The sequence below is a fragment of the Fukomys damarensis genome, unplaced genomic scaffold (genome assembly GCF_012274545.1).
Source record: "Fukomys damarensis isolate Sample0158 unplaced genomic scaffold, DMR_v1.0_HiC HiC_scaffold_19, whole genome shotgun sequence".
Taxonomy (NCBI): Eukaryota; Metazoa; Chordata; class Mammalia; order Rodentia; family Bathyergidae; genus Fukomys; species Fukomys damarensis.
In genome coordinates this window covers 22118807-22134691 of record NW_022900931.1, presented here as the reverse complement: position 1 = coordinate 22134691, position 15885 = coordinate 22118807, and the positions used below count along the sequence as shown (strand labels likewise).

The 15885-nt window shown below is 41.9% G+C and overlaps 1 non-coding gene and 1 pseudogene across 1 annotated transcript; one reads left to right on the top strand and one right to left on the bottom strand.

The window, feature by feature from the left end:
• Positions 1-5467: 5467 nt before the first annotated feature.
• On the bottom strand, positions 5468-5537 carry LOC117287001 (annotated as a pseudogene).
• Positions 5538-6347: 810 nt separating this feature from the next.
• On the top strand, positions 6348-6455 carry LOC117287018. Its single transcript, XR_004518199.1, has one exon. It is a non-coding gene; the product is annotated as a U6 spliceosomal RNA (small nuclear RNA).
• Positions 6456-15885: the final 9430 nt, after the last annotated feature.

The window sequence follows — 15885 nt, the reverse complement described above, 5'->3', positions numbered from 1 at the left end:
TGCCGCTTCTTAGCTTATATGGTCCCTAGCGCTGGAAGGTTAACTAGCTCCCAAACACATCGTGCTGTTCAGTGTCTTGGTAACCTGTGCACTCTGCTGTCTTTGCGCCTTTATAGTGCCTTTTCTGTCTTTCTAGAGAGTAAGCTTCTTCAATTTCAGAAATCCAACATAGACATTATGTATATGCTCTTCCGAAAAAGTGTTAAAGCTACTTTTTAGCATCTATACAATGTGTGGTTCTGCTATTGCATCCATTATACTATATTATACTTTTCATTTTTTAAAACTCCTGCATACCTTACTGAATTCCATGACAGCTGCTTATTCACATTATCTTCCACTCTTGGTCCAGGAATCTGTCAAAAAGCACTCTCCAGATTCTTAGTGAATGAATAAGAATAAATACAAAAATGATAGATGTGTAAGTACTTTATAAATTCTGAATGGCTGTGTCAGAGCAGTTGGTGTCATCTGTCTACAATTTTACATGTAAGTTTTTTAGAAGTTAGAGGCAACTTTCTACAAAAAAATCTTCAAAGACAGGTGGAAGAAGATAGTAAATGATTATTGCTATACTTAAAATAATTTGAAGGGCCAGGGAGTTAGCTCAGCGGTTCGGTGGCCTGCCTTGCAAGCGCAAGGACCCGAGTTCAATCCGCAGTTGGTGTCATCTGTCTACAATTTTACATGTAAGTTTTTTAGAAGTTAGAGGCAACTTTCTACAAAAAAATCTTCAAAGACAGGTGGAAGAAGATAGTAAATGATTATTGCTATACTTAAAATAATTTGAAGGGCCAGGGAGTTAGCTCAGCGGTTCGGTGGCCTGCCTTGCAAGCGCAAGGACCCGAGTTCAATCCCTGGGGCACTAAATAATAATAATAATAATAATTTGAGAAGATAAAAATACTTGAAATGTGAATTATTGCGCTATGTAGAAGTCTTTTAACCTTCTTAATAGATTATATAGGACCACAATATAAAATTCAAAGAATACAACATCCTGGCTGCTTAATTTCCCAAAAACTCCCCTTACCATTAGAATATGCCAATACATTATATGCATTTATAGACAAACACGCATACAAGAAGCTGCCTTTTGAAGTAGAGAATCACTGCATGGTCTGTGAGTATAAAAATGGCGCAAGAAAGAAAAACTTAGTTCTCAAAACTTCATTTACAGTGTGTTTGTTTTCCAGCTCAAGGGATTCCTCTAATTTTTATTTTAAATTCCTACTGATTAGCAACATTGTGAAAACACCTCCACTCTCTGTAATAGTTTTCATTCCTTCCTTCTTCTGCCCACCTACCCTTGCTTTTTACTGAGCCTAGCACCACACTCAGCTGCTCCAGGTTCACCTGCCTCATTGCAGCCAGCTTGGGAAGGGTACAGATGGTGACGGCTGCCTGTGTTGGCTGAAAACAGAAATCCCGGAGGTGAGCACCGTGATGGGGTCAGGTCCACCTTGTCTTCCGAGGGCAGTCCTTGCACCGTCCTGATAGACTGATGTCCAGACATCTCGGCAGTTGGACACCAGGAGCCAGTGTAACCTGTTCACATGTACATGAAAGAGAACCTCTGAAATTGCTTTTGGGAAGAGGTTTGGCATTTGCTTGCTCTCTCCCTGTGGCAGAGCATTGATCCTAACAGCTAGAGATCTCTCCTGTGGTATAAATGTCAAATGTCCTCATTAACCAAGTTTTTAACCCTAAACACCAGACATTTTCTTCACCTTGGGTTTATAAAGTCCTTATAAAAAAAACCTTAGGATTTTTTTTGCGGGGTGGGGGTTAGTACCAGGGATCAAACTTGGGTCCTTGTGTTTGTCAGGCAGGCAGCAGAACCACTGAGCTAAATCCCGGGTTCTAGAAGATACAAACTTTAAATAGAAATCACAAAATAACCATTAGGATCATTAAAATACTTAGCTAAGCATTTTACTAAAAATATAACACCCAAATCTAGTAAATACAGTACTTAATACGACTGATAAGCTTGCTCTTAAAATGCTACAATCTAGTAAATTAAAATATTGGGCTTTTTTTTTTCTTAGACTGATTCCTTCTAGTATTTGAGTATCTGAATGTTTAAAACACTTTTTTCTGTTAGTGCTCTGAGGTGTCTTTATATGAATTATCACAGGGAACAACTTGGAAAATTTGAGCCCTCTTTATTTTACTCTCCATAAGAACATAATGCTGAACAGATAGATCAGAGATGAGATACTTAGGTGCTTATCAGAAGCTGACTTATGGCCCCCTGGAAGGCATATGGAAAAAGTAGATAACAGAGTAATTTCCCAGTGACAGGACTTGTCTGGTGTGCCATGAAGAACAGAGTTGTCCCAGAGTATTCATGGGGACCCAACTCAGCATCGGCACAAGCTTGGTATTACTGAAACTACAGATCCAATCCAGGGACAAAGGGGTGCCAGTGACAGCTGTCCCCCACCAGGCACTTACTCATGTAAGGTAGCTCAGCTTAGGGTAATTGGGGATCACTTTATCATTTATCGCACCTCAAACTGCTTAAAAACAAAAATGGCAACATCTGCACTTAATCATATTTCCTGGGAGGGGGAAAAAGCTTTTATTTGCCTTCAAAGCAATATTTAAAGTTTAGAACCCTTTTGTTTTCATATGTCATTTGCATCCGCTAATGAAGAGTTGCAAGCTGTCACTACCTCAAATTATCACTGCTTGGTGGTGACCATAAAATGAGCAAGAGAGAGGCTACTGCTGCATGTCAGCCTGGGAATCTGCCTTTCATCCCTTCCTTTGGTGACGCAGTTCCTACACCCGTCTACAGTTAGAGTTAATATGCATTCCTCAACAATTAATTATGTAATAGTACATTTCACATGTACAATAGAACACAGAACATCCAAAACTCCCCTCAGTGTCAGTCTGACTCCCATTTTCAGCGGGGACCCTCCCTTTGCGAGCATTTCCCTCTCCTCCCTCGTGGTCATCTGACCAAGCTGCCCCCCACAGCCATCCGCCTCTCTGGCCCGGGGAAGTGAGCGGTGACTCAGGCCTGCCCAGTTGCATGCTCAGTTAGGAGACCAGGCAGGGAGGACCACTCCTTTTCTGGACTTGAAGAGATGCTGGCACATGTCTTTCAGTTTCCTCTAGGGTAGCTAAGATGTACTGTGATAACCGGGGTCATCACTGCTGCTCTCAATGCGCAGCAGGACTTCCGCTGTCCATTCGGCCTCAGATCCCTCCCAGTGCCCCAAGTGCAGCTTCACACGCTCTGGGAAAATCCAGCCATATACGGGCACTCTTAAAAATGTCCGATAACCATTTGTACCGGTGTTCCGTTCATTGCCTCTTAGCTCCTGTATCCCTGATGTAATAATGGACTAGCTTATAGCATTTAACTTTTTCCCCAGTCTGATTTAATTATTAAACTACATTTTTTCCTCCGCAAATTTCATAAGGAGGGAAAATGTGCCCTAGAGCACAATGCTTGAGTTATTAATGCTGAAAATAAACCCCGATCTGAAAACCCGGTTACACCCCGCAAAGGTTCATCTGCCCGTCATCCTGTGCCCTGCAGAGAGACAATGCTCCTAAGCATCTTAACAGAAAACCCAACCCCGGATCGTTCTGCTGACCTTGCTGCGGCAGCCCTCAAAGCTCAGGAAAGACTGGCTCTGTGAGCCAGATTTAAAGCACAGAAGCTGTAGGGGCGCAGCCCTCCTGTGGGGTTGTGGGGTACTGTGCTAATGTATCTCCCCAACTGCTAATTGTAGGGGACGGCGTTGCAGTTGACGGAAGGAGCTCTGGTCAGACTGGCTAAGGTCCTGCAAGTGAAAATGTTAATCCCTTCATGATAATCAAGAAAGATTCCAAGGGCGGGGGATTTAGCTCAGTGGTTCCAGCGCCCGCTTTGCAAGCGCATGGACCCAAATTCGATTCCCAGTGCCAAAAAAGAAAAGAAAAAAAAAATAATAATAAAGATTCCAGCTACCTGTAATGGATCTTTAAATTATAATTTATTTAATCATGTACCACATATGTGTAAAAGAAAAGGGAGAGTCAAACTATGGCGGACAGCATCCTTGGCAGGCTTGTGCATGCAGTGAGTTGGGAACTGGGTCATCGTTGAGCTTCCCGAAGATGTACGAGAGAACAACCCACTGCTGGGTAACCAGGTTGTTTCCAAGATGGAGGAGGCAGACTGCCCGGAAGTGGAGTGATTTATGAGCGATGCTGTCTCCCAACAGCTTCGACTTAAAGGCCGGTGATTCTGTTCTAAGTGTGCTCACAGTTGCTGGGAAGAAATTTTTTTCACAAGAATTTGAGGGACATCTTGATCCCTTAGCATTTTAAAAATTGAAAATCATTCAAATTGTACTCAGAGGGAGTCTAAGATGTTGGCACCCTAAAGTACTACCTTTATTAAAAACAAAACAAAACAAAAAACCCTTCCTAGGGCACAAGCCAATAGTTCTTCCAAAGCAGCGTGTCTTTTTGTGGATGAACACAATGCTGAGATTGGCCAGGCGGGGACGATGGGAGACCCCGAGGGAGAAAGAAGTCTCCTGGTTTTCAGCATGCCTGAACTGTGTGCAGGGGACACCTGGTGTCACTCTGCCCCAGACACACACTCCCCGGTGCCCTTGTGGCCCAGTCCAGGTCCAACTGACCACTTGGCCATGAGGCTGACCTCCATGCCGGCGCCTTCCAGCCCTCACGTTGGCTGAGGGCTCTAACTCACTCAGGACACGTGCCCACCTGCCTTGCTCATCTGTGCCCCACATGGCTGTTCCCTGCTTCCTGGTGACTGTGGACCAGTGGTGGCCCAGGCAACCCAGGAAACTTCCCTGCCACACTGGGCTGCAGCCACACTTTTTCTAATGAAGTATTAACCCCACCTTTGGGGAATGGGCCCTCTGCCAACTTTTTCCTTCCTTTTCCCTTCCAACTATCACCTCTGATACCCTTTGGAGTTCTCTCTACATCTTTTTGGGTTACTCCCCTCTTCTAGGTTGGTACTTCTGTTCAAAATACTACTGGGTGCTTAATCTTTTCTTTAGTATCAGATACTGAACTCGGGCCCCACATACTCTAGGCACACACTGTACCGCAGAGCCATCACTTTTATCGTGCCTCAACTCTTGGTTTCTGACTGGCTTAGTTCTTGTCTTACCTTTATATCATCATCATCATCATCATCATCATCATCCCTCTGAAGTCTATGTAAAATGTCAGAAATTACACCTGTTTTACCTAATGTTGTATGGAAGAGTTTTTTAAATTATAAGGTGATATGTTTGTCATATTTATTATCTGACGCTGCATTTTAAAATATCTTCGATAGGCTTTCTTTCATCTAACTTTCTTTCTGAACATTCTCAGGAGGAGGTTGGTCCTTGACTTTCTATCTATTGCTTCCTCTCAATCTCTTACTGGAACCCTAGGCCCACACCTTCACCCCCTCATCATTTATCCTGTCCTGGGCAGATGCTGGAAGATAATTTTTAATTTTTTTGATTTTACACTTGATCTTAGCCAAAAGGCCGAGAAGCGATTAATTTTTTTGATTTTGCTTTAACAGTCAAGACTTCTCAATATCCGTAAAGGTCTATAATGCTTGAGACAGTGTTCCAGTGTTGAGCAAACAAAAGATAGGCAAAGTCCTACTCTACTGTTATAGAGTTTACAGTCTACAATTTAACCTAATATAACTTCATAATTTAAACTAATATCTTTTAACCCTAATATAATCTTCCAGATTTATCTCTCTTCCTCGGCTTGTACTCTTGGGATAACTGAATGTGGTAATGTTTTGTTTTGTTTTGTTTTCCGGCCTCACTACAAATTATCCCACCTGGAATGATTTCACCTTCTCTGTCTGCCCACGTCTAATGCTTTCTCCAAGACTCAGTTTCAATCCACCTATGAATTCTCAGTAGACAACACTAGAGTGCTTCTTACAACATTGATACACAGCCTTTTCTAACAGCAACTTAGCTGAAAGTTAACCATGCCCTCTGGTAGCAGTAATTCACTATACATTGATTCTCAGCTAATAAAGGAAGTATTTTTACCAGGATCTCAGCACCAAGGCACGGGGACAAGAATAGTCTCAGAGAGTCTCCCCAGTGATTCTGGTCTGTCTCCATCCAGGGGACTGGCTCCTTGGTGCTTTCCCCATACTCTGGTGAGAATCACTGGTCTATGCCGTACGCTTCTCATTTAAATACATACTGCTTGCTGGGTGTGGGGGTGCACGCCTGTAATCCCAGCACTCGGGAAGCTGAGGCAGGAGGATCTCTGTGAGTTCGAGACCAGCCTGGGCTACATAGTGAGTTCCAGGTCAGTCTCAACTGCCTAGTGAGGTGCCCACTTTGGCAGCACATATGCTAAAATTGGAACGATACAGAGAAGAATAGCATGGCCCCTGTGCAAGGATGACACACAAATTCAACTACCTAGTGAGACCCTCTCTCAAACAAACAAACAAACAAACAAAAAGCTGCTGTTTAACAATTCTATATTAATTAAATTTTCATGCCTTGCCTTTTTAATAAATGGAATGCTTCAGAAAGAAGTAAGCCTATCACTACTTGACCTCATTGCCTGCCCATAATTCCTGATTGTATATTATGCACACAGAATCCCAAGAAATATTGAAATGATTATTGGCTTTATTTATAAATTGTAAAAAAAAAAAAAAAACTCACCCTAACAGCTATTGTGCAAAGCTTTCCATTTTTTCTGCTGAAGGATTCCAACACCATTCCCTGATTTTTTGCCTTACATTTTAATTTCAGATTGGAAAAATCAGAGGTTATACCTTAGTGCAACAATTAGGCTGTAAGACTAAGAGAAGAAAACTTTATGAACCTGGACTTTGCAAAGAATTCTTAAGTAGGATATAAAAAGTGGCATAGTTACTAGGATGGTTATTTTTAAGCTGACAATATCAAGTGCTGGAAATGGCAGAAAAACTAAGGCAACTAACTTTGAAAAAGAGATTAAACAGTTTCTTATGAAGTTGATTGCATTTATAGACCTTATCATATATATCCATTTTTAAATTACTTTTGGAGATAATATAGCATCACAGAGCCTCAAATCTGAAGTTATCTCAAAGAGTAGCAGTTGATTTTTCCTAAGGCAATCCCTCCTTCCAAAATCTCTTAATGCGTCTTTTTAGGGCACCTACATCTCCACTTCCCTGTCTCTTTCTGGGTTAAACATTCCCACCTCATTGGATTCCTATAGAGAAATCTTCTTCTCATTCCTTTAATTTTTAAACAAAATTCAAGAACTTTTACGAGTACACGTTTGCAGAACGTAATGATCACATTCCTGATGGAGAATCGCCACTGGCGCAGAACACATCTAATTCTTTTTTTTTTTTTTCAGCTTTGAGTTTATTGGTACATTTCAGGGATACAGTAAGTTACATTCATTGGTGGGATCTTGTACCTCCACATGACAAGTCTTGATTCTCATTTCTTCCCCTTACCCCTGCCCTCCCTTCACTCCCTCCTCCGCTCCCCATCTACAAACATTTTATTTCCATCTTTTACATCTAATTCTTTAATTTCCCTTCCTCTCACCCACTTCATTTAGCTTCTTAGCCTGGTTTTAGTTCCTCCAACATTCTTTCACTCAAAGAAAGTAAAAGTAGGTTCTAAGATGGGTTTCATCTTGCCGACATACAAAAAGACCATTTCACTTCGAAGATCACTGGAGAAACAGTGTAATAAAGTGTGAATCCGTATGTGAGAAGCTGCCTTGAGGAAGAAGGAGAGAGAGACACCACCACTTCTGCTGAGGCCCAGTCTTTGAAAGGAAGGACGGTACCAGCAGAGGGTGTGTCTGTGTCTCCGGGTGTGGATGTGGTTCTGGACAAATGGCCATTTTTTCACTGCAGTGGCTTGGGGAAAATGACCCAAGAAAGCTAGAAGCCATCATCTCAAAAATAGAAGGCTCTTTCCAGTTAACTGTTTGTCCTCTTCACAGGCAATTGAATGCTTTACTAACAGAACGATAGATGGAAAGTGGTAGAGGGCACGGGAAGATCTATCAATTAGGGGAAGTTAGGAGACCTGGGTTCTCACCCTCCTTTCAATGATCTAACTAGGACACCTTGGAGAAATTATTTCTTCTCTCTGCGTGTCAGGTTTTGCAGTTGTTACATTAGAGAAGGTCAAAGTAGAAGCTCCCCATATCCCACTTGCATTTTATGATTCTCCAGTTATAGATGTCAGGAACTTAATTTAATTACATCATCCTCCCTTGTGACAATCATCCAAGAATTAACAGAAGTAATTACCGTCGCTTGCTTGACTTTCAGGTTGGAAGCTCTTTTTATACACGGAAGCTGTGGTAATGAATTACCATACAGTGGGTGACTTACTAGCACTTGAAAGCTGTTTCTCACAGCTCTGAAGGCTGGGAAGTCCAAGATCAAGGTGCTGGCAGATGTGGGTTCTGGTGATGGTGCACGTTGTGGTTCATAGATGGCTTCTCACTGTGTCTACCCATAGTGCATAGGGCAAGGGGCAGGGAGCTCTCTGGGTCATCTTTTACCAGGTTCCCCCCCACCCCGTACATGCTTGCTACACATAACGAGTGATTCATCGTGGGGAGTTTGTACACATATATATATCACATTTTAATCCTTTTTTCTTCCCGCACCCCTCACTTCCCTCCTCCTCCCATCCTAGGTCCCCTTTCTCCCTGCACAAGGGCTGTCTCATAAGTTATCTCTTTCACCAGTAACCTCAGTCATTAGGACGTTGCCTTATTACCTAATCACCACCCGGAGATGCCAGGCGCTAGTGCCATCCCATTGGAAGTGAGGATTCCAACACATGAAGGTGAGGGGAACACGAATATTCAGGCTCAAGAGAAGACTTCTGTGATTACAAGGGGTTGATGAAAAGAAACACTTCAGCTTTTATTTCTTCATACCCACTGTTAAAAGTCCTAAAAGCAAGTTTCCTGTACTTTGTAAGAATATGGGGTTGTCCCTAATGGGATAATTAAAAATGTGAAATACAAAGAAAAGGGCTAAAGGTGTAGGAAAAGTGGGAAGGGTAGGGGAAAGGGAATAAGGGAAAGGAAAAAAATATGAGAAAATGAAAAAATGGAAATAAAGTGTTTGTAAATGGGGAGGGGAGGAGGGGTGAAGGGAGGGCAGGGACAAGGGGAAAAAAATGAGAACCAAGACCTGTCATGTGAAGGTACAAGATCCTAGTAAGGAATGTAACTGTATTGTATACCTAGAATGTACCAATAAACTCAATAAAAACAAAACAAAACAAAAACAATATGGGATTGTGTCATTTAGAAAGCTACTATCCATTTAAATATGAAGAAGTTGTAGGGGTTTTTCCTATTCCCTGCAACAAGAAATAGCAGTTAGACTTAATGAAGGGAGGCCTTTCCAGAGTTTTGAATTCTGTGTTACTTTTGATAAACAAGATGATGAAAGAAGTAAAAGGTGAAAGATGGTCTCATAGTTCCATTTCCTTATTGAAGACACGTTTCTAAAAGAAAAGGACATTTCTTAGGCAACATCTAAAAGCCATACCAATACCAAAAAAAAAAAAAAAATCTATGACTTGGAAAATTCATGAAGGTTTGAGTTTATAAAGATTAGAGATGCATCTTTTTCTTCCCTCAGAACTGTTTGCTACATTGATGCAATGGTTATTTGGTAGCTTGTGTCCAGTGACGATGGTGCCACCTCTCTTTAGCGCAATTTCCAAAATAGAATATCCAGGGGAAGCAGAAACACTGAATGACTTAACTTACTGATTTTTTTTTTTGTACTGGGGATCAAACTTGGGTCCTGGCGCTTGTGAGGCAGGTAGCAGAACCACTGAGCTAAATCCCCAGCCCTCAACTTATTGATTATTGCCTCAGCCTCCTGAGTGCTGGGATTATAGGCATGTGCCACCACTCTTTCAGGAAGATACCTAGAAGGTAATAGTTAAGATAAAAGGAATTTCTATTTTTAGGTTTTTTTTTTTTTTTTTTTTTTTTTAAGGAATCTCCAAACTGATTTCCACAGTGGTTGTACCAGTTTACACTCCCACCAATGATAAAGAAGGATTCCTCTTTTTTCCACAGCCTTTCCAGCATTTGTTATTATTTGATTTCTTAAAGATAGACAAATCACTTTCTGAAGTGAGATGGAATCTCAGTGTCATTTTAATTTGCATTTCTCAAATTAGCCCATAAATCTTGGCAAGGCTGGTTTTCAGAGTTACTATACCCAAGATCTGTATCACCGACTTTGAAGATTTCAGAAGGGGCTTGGATGAAGTCCCTCCTAGTAACTTACTGTTTGTAAACAAGGTATACTGATGTAACTCGATCCACTCCGGGTGTGACTAGTAGTTGATACTGGAAAAGGAGGCGTATACTTCCCACTGCTGTGCTGGCACCAGAGAAAGCTCCTCCTTGCCTTACCTGTTCTCTGCATTGGCTTAATTGTCCTGAGGTCAAAACTGGTGTTATTTTCTGAGAACATGTCTGAAATATAGTTCATCTTGAAAGTCCATGTGGAAAAACTCCTAATGCCAAAAACAAGATGATAAAACACAAAGTTCCTAGAAGAAAGCCAAATGACCATCTCCCTGTTCCGATCTCTACAGACACAACGAAGCCTTTGTAGTGAGAGTTCCTGGACCAAACCAACAAAAAGGTGGGCATCCCGTAGTCAGCTTCTGTTTTCTGTAGACCCACAATTTCCTCCTGTTTAAAAATTACTGTCATGTCTATGGCTTACTATAGGCTGCTAACAGCAACTCCCATCATCTCAGGGAAAGCAGTTGGCTGAGCTTGAGTTCTCACCATATGGAGAAAACTCCTGGCCGCCAGTGAGACTGTCCCTTTCCCCACCAGTCCTGTCCAAGTAGGCTATCGAGAATGCTGGTCAGACAGAGGTGGTTAAGTAGTTTACAAAGCCTCAGCAAATGATCTCACAAATAACAACTTCTATCATAATTTTTAAAAATTTAGTGAGTGCCCACTAGAGCATTTTTCTGATTGCTGGAGATAAAACAGCAAACAAGAGAAATCCCATTGCTGCTTGCATAGCTCATGGGCCTCTCTTGGAGGAGGAGAAAGAGCTTCCTGCCTTTATGAAAGTTTGATGTGATAGGGATGGGGTGGTAGCAGCTGCTACCTCAACTGTCTCTGTAGCCACTCCATTGAATGGCCAACCACTGAACACTTTAGTTCAAATTATAATCCATATCACAATGCAGCAAGTGAAATCCTATGGTAGAAATGGTCTCCCTAGTATAAAAACAACACTGGAGAAGGGAAAGTTTGGGGTGGGGAAGGTAGCTGGGAATGGTGATGAAATACCATAGTTATATGACCCATTTTTATCTTGTAGAGATGTTTTGAATACTTTACATCAAGATCTGCTGTTTTATAAGCGATAATCAGTACATTTTCTGGCCAGGTAGAGACAAGAATGGGAAAAGAAAGTGAAGGATATTTTTCTTTCAAAACTAAAAAATAGAATTATTGCCTGTTGCATGGTCACAAAAGCCTTATTTTTCAAATGAATTGCTTGTGTAAACTATTTGACATTTTCTGTTTTGAACTCTGAACATGCTCCCCAGTAGTAACGTAGCCACATAAGTGAGTCAGAGCCTCAGATGGAAAAAGCCCATGGGCACACAGGCTTGCAGATGAGCAGGAAGACGCTGGCACGGAGATGTGTTGGGGTTTGATCGGGAATATCAGTCAAGGGAAGCTTAATGCCCTGTTTGGTGTGTTGAGGTGTGGAAGCACCTGAAAGCCCATTTTCCTATACCCCTTCTGAGCCCTGTCTGAGCGCAGATGCCCTGCTCCAGGGTCCCTGCCCCGAGCACCTGGTCCTCCTTGCTTGTTAGCACCTGTGTGTCTTTGCCAGAGCTCTGGGCACAAACACACAATTGGATTGCTAATTGTCTCCATGGTGACAGTGCCAGGAAACAACCTTTAACCTGCCCTCCTGTGCTCTCTGGACTTCTGTACCTCACCTGGAGAAGCCTGGGGCAGGCTGGTTTCCCTTGGGCCCTGGCCACTTGATCCACTCACTGAGCACTGTGCCCCCTGGATGGGATTTGGGCAAATACCACTCAACTCTGGAATGTCGGGGGCCAGGTGGCCTGTGACAATGACAAGCCTAGCATTTTGCTTTCTTTCTTTCCTTCTGTGATACTGGGATTGACCCCAGGGCCTTTCCACCGAACTATATCACTAGCCCCCTTTTATTTGAGACAGGGTCTCACTAAGTCACTAAGTTGCCCAGGCTGGGCTTGAACTTGTGGTGCTCCTGCCTCAGTTTCCCAGAGTGCTGGGATGCTGAGATTACAGGCCTGGGCCACCATAACCAGGCAAATCTAGCTTTAAGGAGAAAATATTGGGGGGGTATAGTGATTACCAGGATAGCCCAGTCTCAAGAGAAATCTTTTTTTCACACCTTCAATAATACTCTTTTTTTATTAGTCCTATATGAAAATTTTATTTTTATTCTCTCTTGTGAAAAGAAAAAAAATTTTAGTTTAAAACATCACATTCTTTTTGAGAGCTAAGGTTTAAGTACCCATTGTCAGGCACAAAAAAATTGTCTTAGCAAGTGGAACATAAATGAAATATATATATGAAATAAATAAATATATGAAATATATGTGTATATATATATATGGCCTGACTGAGCTAAAGTGACTCCATGCTAATAGGCCTAGACTGTGCTTCTTCATATGCTAATTGCTAACTTGGTTAACAGCCTGCCCAGGGGCAAATGGTATGACAAAAGGTGACCATAGAAGATTTCCTGTGTGTGGAATCTTGTTCTCTGGTAGTTCTGTGAATGCCCTGACCTTTTGTTTAGAAAAACCCTATAAAAAGGACCTCAGCCCCTGAGCAGTTGCCTCTCTGAGCGAATTGGCTCTGGGAGTGCTGTCTGGCCAGACTAATAAAGGCCTTCTAATTGGTGTGTTCCTCTCCTGGTGATTCTTGTTCCTCCATCAAACTCCTGGAGCCTCGCTGAGCTACAGGTCCTAGCATCGTGGAGGCCCTTTTGGCTATTCATGCTCCGCAGAGTGGAAGTGAGACTTTAGGTTCTACACATATTGGTACCAGGGATCGAACTTGGGATCTTGCATTTCAAGGCAGGTGGCAGAAACACTGAGCTAAATCCCTGGCCTGAAAATATATTCTGATGAATCCCATGAAAATAAAATGCTATTTGTTGGGATCTAGCCGGTATACATAATGGTGTGTGGGAATCGTGGGAGCTGGTAACCGTCTTGGTGGAGCTGAGGTTGGCACCAGGAGGAAGGAGAGATAGAAAGTGAAGGGAGACCGCGGGAAGGAGAACCATGCCTGCTTCCGACCCAGCAGCCATCGCTCAAGCGCCGGGAAGGTAGGCCGGGCCCCGATCCACCGCGGGAAGGAGAACCACGCCTGCTCCCGACCCAGCAGTCATCGCTCAAGTGCCGGGAAGGTAGCCTCGCGGGTGCCCCTGAACCCCCATGACCACCCCCCCACACTCTCAGACCTCCTGACTGTCACAGTCTTTGGACCCACTCTGCAAAGTCAGAGGTGGTCATCAGGGGTATTTTTCTGAGTTCCCAACTTTGAACATCTTTAAAGAAAGGGCGTGGGAAACCTGTAATAGAACGTTGTGGAGTTCAACCATTCAGAAGGATGGGGAACTCAATCTGGGCCTTGCAGCCCGAGGTCGGTCAGCGTCATGGGGTTCAGCAATCAGCTAACTGAGATCAGGGGTCTTCCATCCTCGCTCTGTCTGAGCCATTAAATGGTTAATATACTATATTGAAAAGTTTGTTCACTGCAGACATGTTCTGGACTGCTTCTTGATTTCAATTTAATTCAAATGATTTAAGGGTGATAGACTAGTCACTACCACAGGTGGTCAGTGTCCAAGTTGTGCTTGATCTTAATGTGTTGCTGATTGTATCAGTTGGGGTAAAGCATTGCCATTGATTTGATGAGCTGTTTTCTCTGATGTTATGAAGATGAGAATGTCCGTGGGTCATTAGAGACACAGAAGCTAGGGTGCAACTATATCAGGAAGATTTGGGTGATAATCCAGAGGTTAAACCAAGGACAGTCCAACAACAAAAATTAAAATGAGAAATCACTTAAGCAAGACACAAGGACAGACTTCCAGTTCACCAATGGCAAACAGTAGGGCAAATGAGGATGAAAAGGCCGATAGTGAACCACCAGGACACCCTGAACTCAAAGCACAGGAAGTAACAAAACAGATCAATCAGGCTCTAGAAAAATTCAAAACAGAAATAATTTCCCAGATAACCATAGAGATAGTGAGCAAAATGGAAGTCATGATTCGAGACTCTAGAGCAGAAATTGACAGAAAAATAGATGAGCTCAGGACCATGATAGAAGCCATGTAGGCCCAGCATAAGAAAGAAATGGAAAAAATAAACGCCCAACATAGGAAAGAAAGGGAATCCATAAAACAGATTTAAACAGAAATCCAGGAGATTAAACACCCTATTGAAAGTGTACGCAACAGAATAAAAGAATGCAAAGGTAGGCTCTCAGATATAGAAGATAAGATTGCAGTCAATGACCATGAAAAGAGAGGTCTCTTAAAAACAGTAAGAGATCATGAGAAATCAACCCAAAAACTCCTAGATGATGCAAAGAAGAATAACATAAGACTGATAGGAATCCATGAAGTAGCAGGAGAAAATACAAATGACTTTAAAAAGCTGTTTGCAGAATTAATGACAGAAAACTTCCCAAACAGAGGGGAAGAATTTGACATTCTGATAACTGAGGCATATAGGACCCCAACTAGCTACAATAAAAAAAAAAAAAATCTACACCTAGACATATAATAATCAAGATCCCAGAAACCCAACAGAAGAACAAAATACTACAAGCAGTAAGAGAAAAGAAACAAATCACATACAAAGGAAAGCCCATCAGAATCACAGCAGACTTTTCAACACAAACCCTTGGGGCAAGGAGAGCCTGGAATGAGATATTTCAAGTACTAAAAGAGAACAACCTCCAACCTAGACTGATGTATCCAGCAAAACTCTCTTTCAAAATGGATGGGGAAATAAGACACTTCCACGACAAAGAACACCTGAGAAACTACATGAATACCAAACCAGCACTACAAGCAATTCTAAACAAGATCCTAGAAAAAGACAATGAAGGCAACAACACCATGAGGCCCAACAGAGCAAATCAAATAGGCAAGGCAAGAAATTAAAAGGAGAAGGTGAAAAAGTAAAAAGAGTCAACAAAAGGCCAATAACATGTCAATAATAAGTCAGTACATATCAGTTATAACCAGCAATGTCAATGGCCTCAACTCACCAATCAAGAGAAATAGACTGGCAAAATGGAATAAGAAGCAAAATCCAATAATATGTTGTATACAAGAAACACACCTAGTGCAAAAAGAAGCCCATAGACTGAAAGTGAAAAGATAGAAAACAATTCTCCATGTGACAGGAGCCCAGAAAAAAACAGGGGTAGCAATCTTATTTGCAGACAAAGTAAATTTCAAACCAAAACTGAATCTAGTATTATTGATGTAGGACAGTACTGTATCATACCTCTATGAATGTAAAATATCTAGTACCTGCTTTATGATACATAGTAGGGACCGTGCTTTATCAGAGCTACATTTAATGATATTACTCTAGAATGTTTTCTTTCCAGATGATGATTAAGAGGCTAATAGAAAAAATTGTGCCAGGTACCGCAGCAGCAACAGAACTTGGCTGTTGTCTGGATATTATTCTTTTTTTGTTTTTTGGGTTTTTTTTTTAATGGAATGTGTTGAATGTCTATAATTTTGTTCAGATGACTGCAGAACCTGGAAAAGCTGTTGCTGCTATC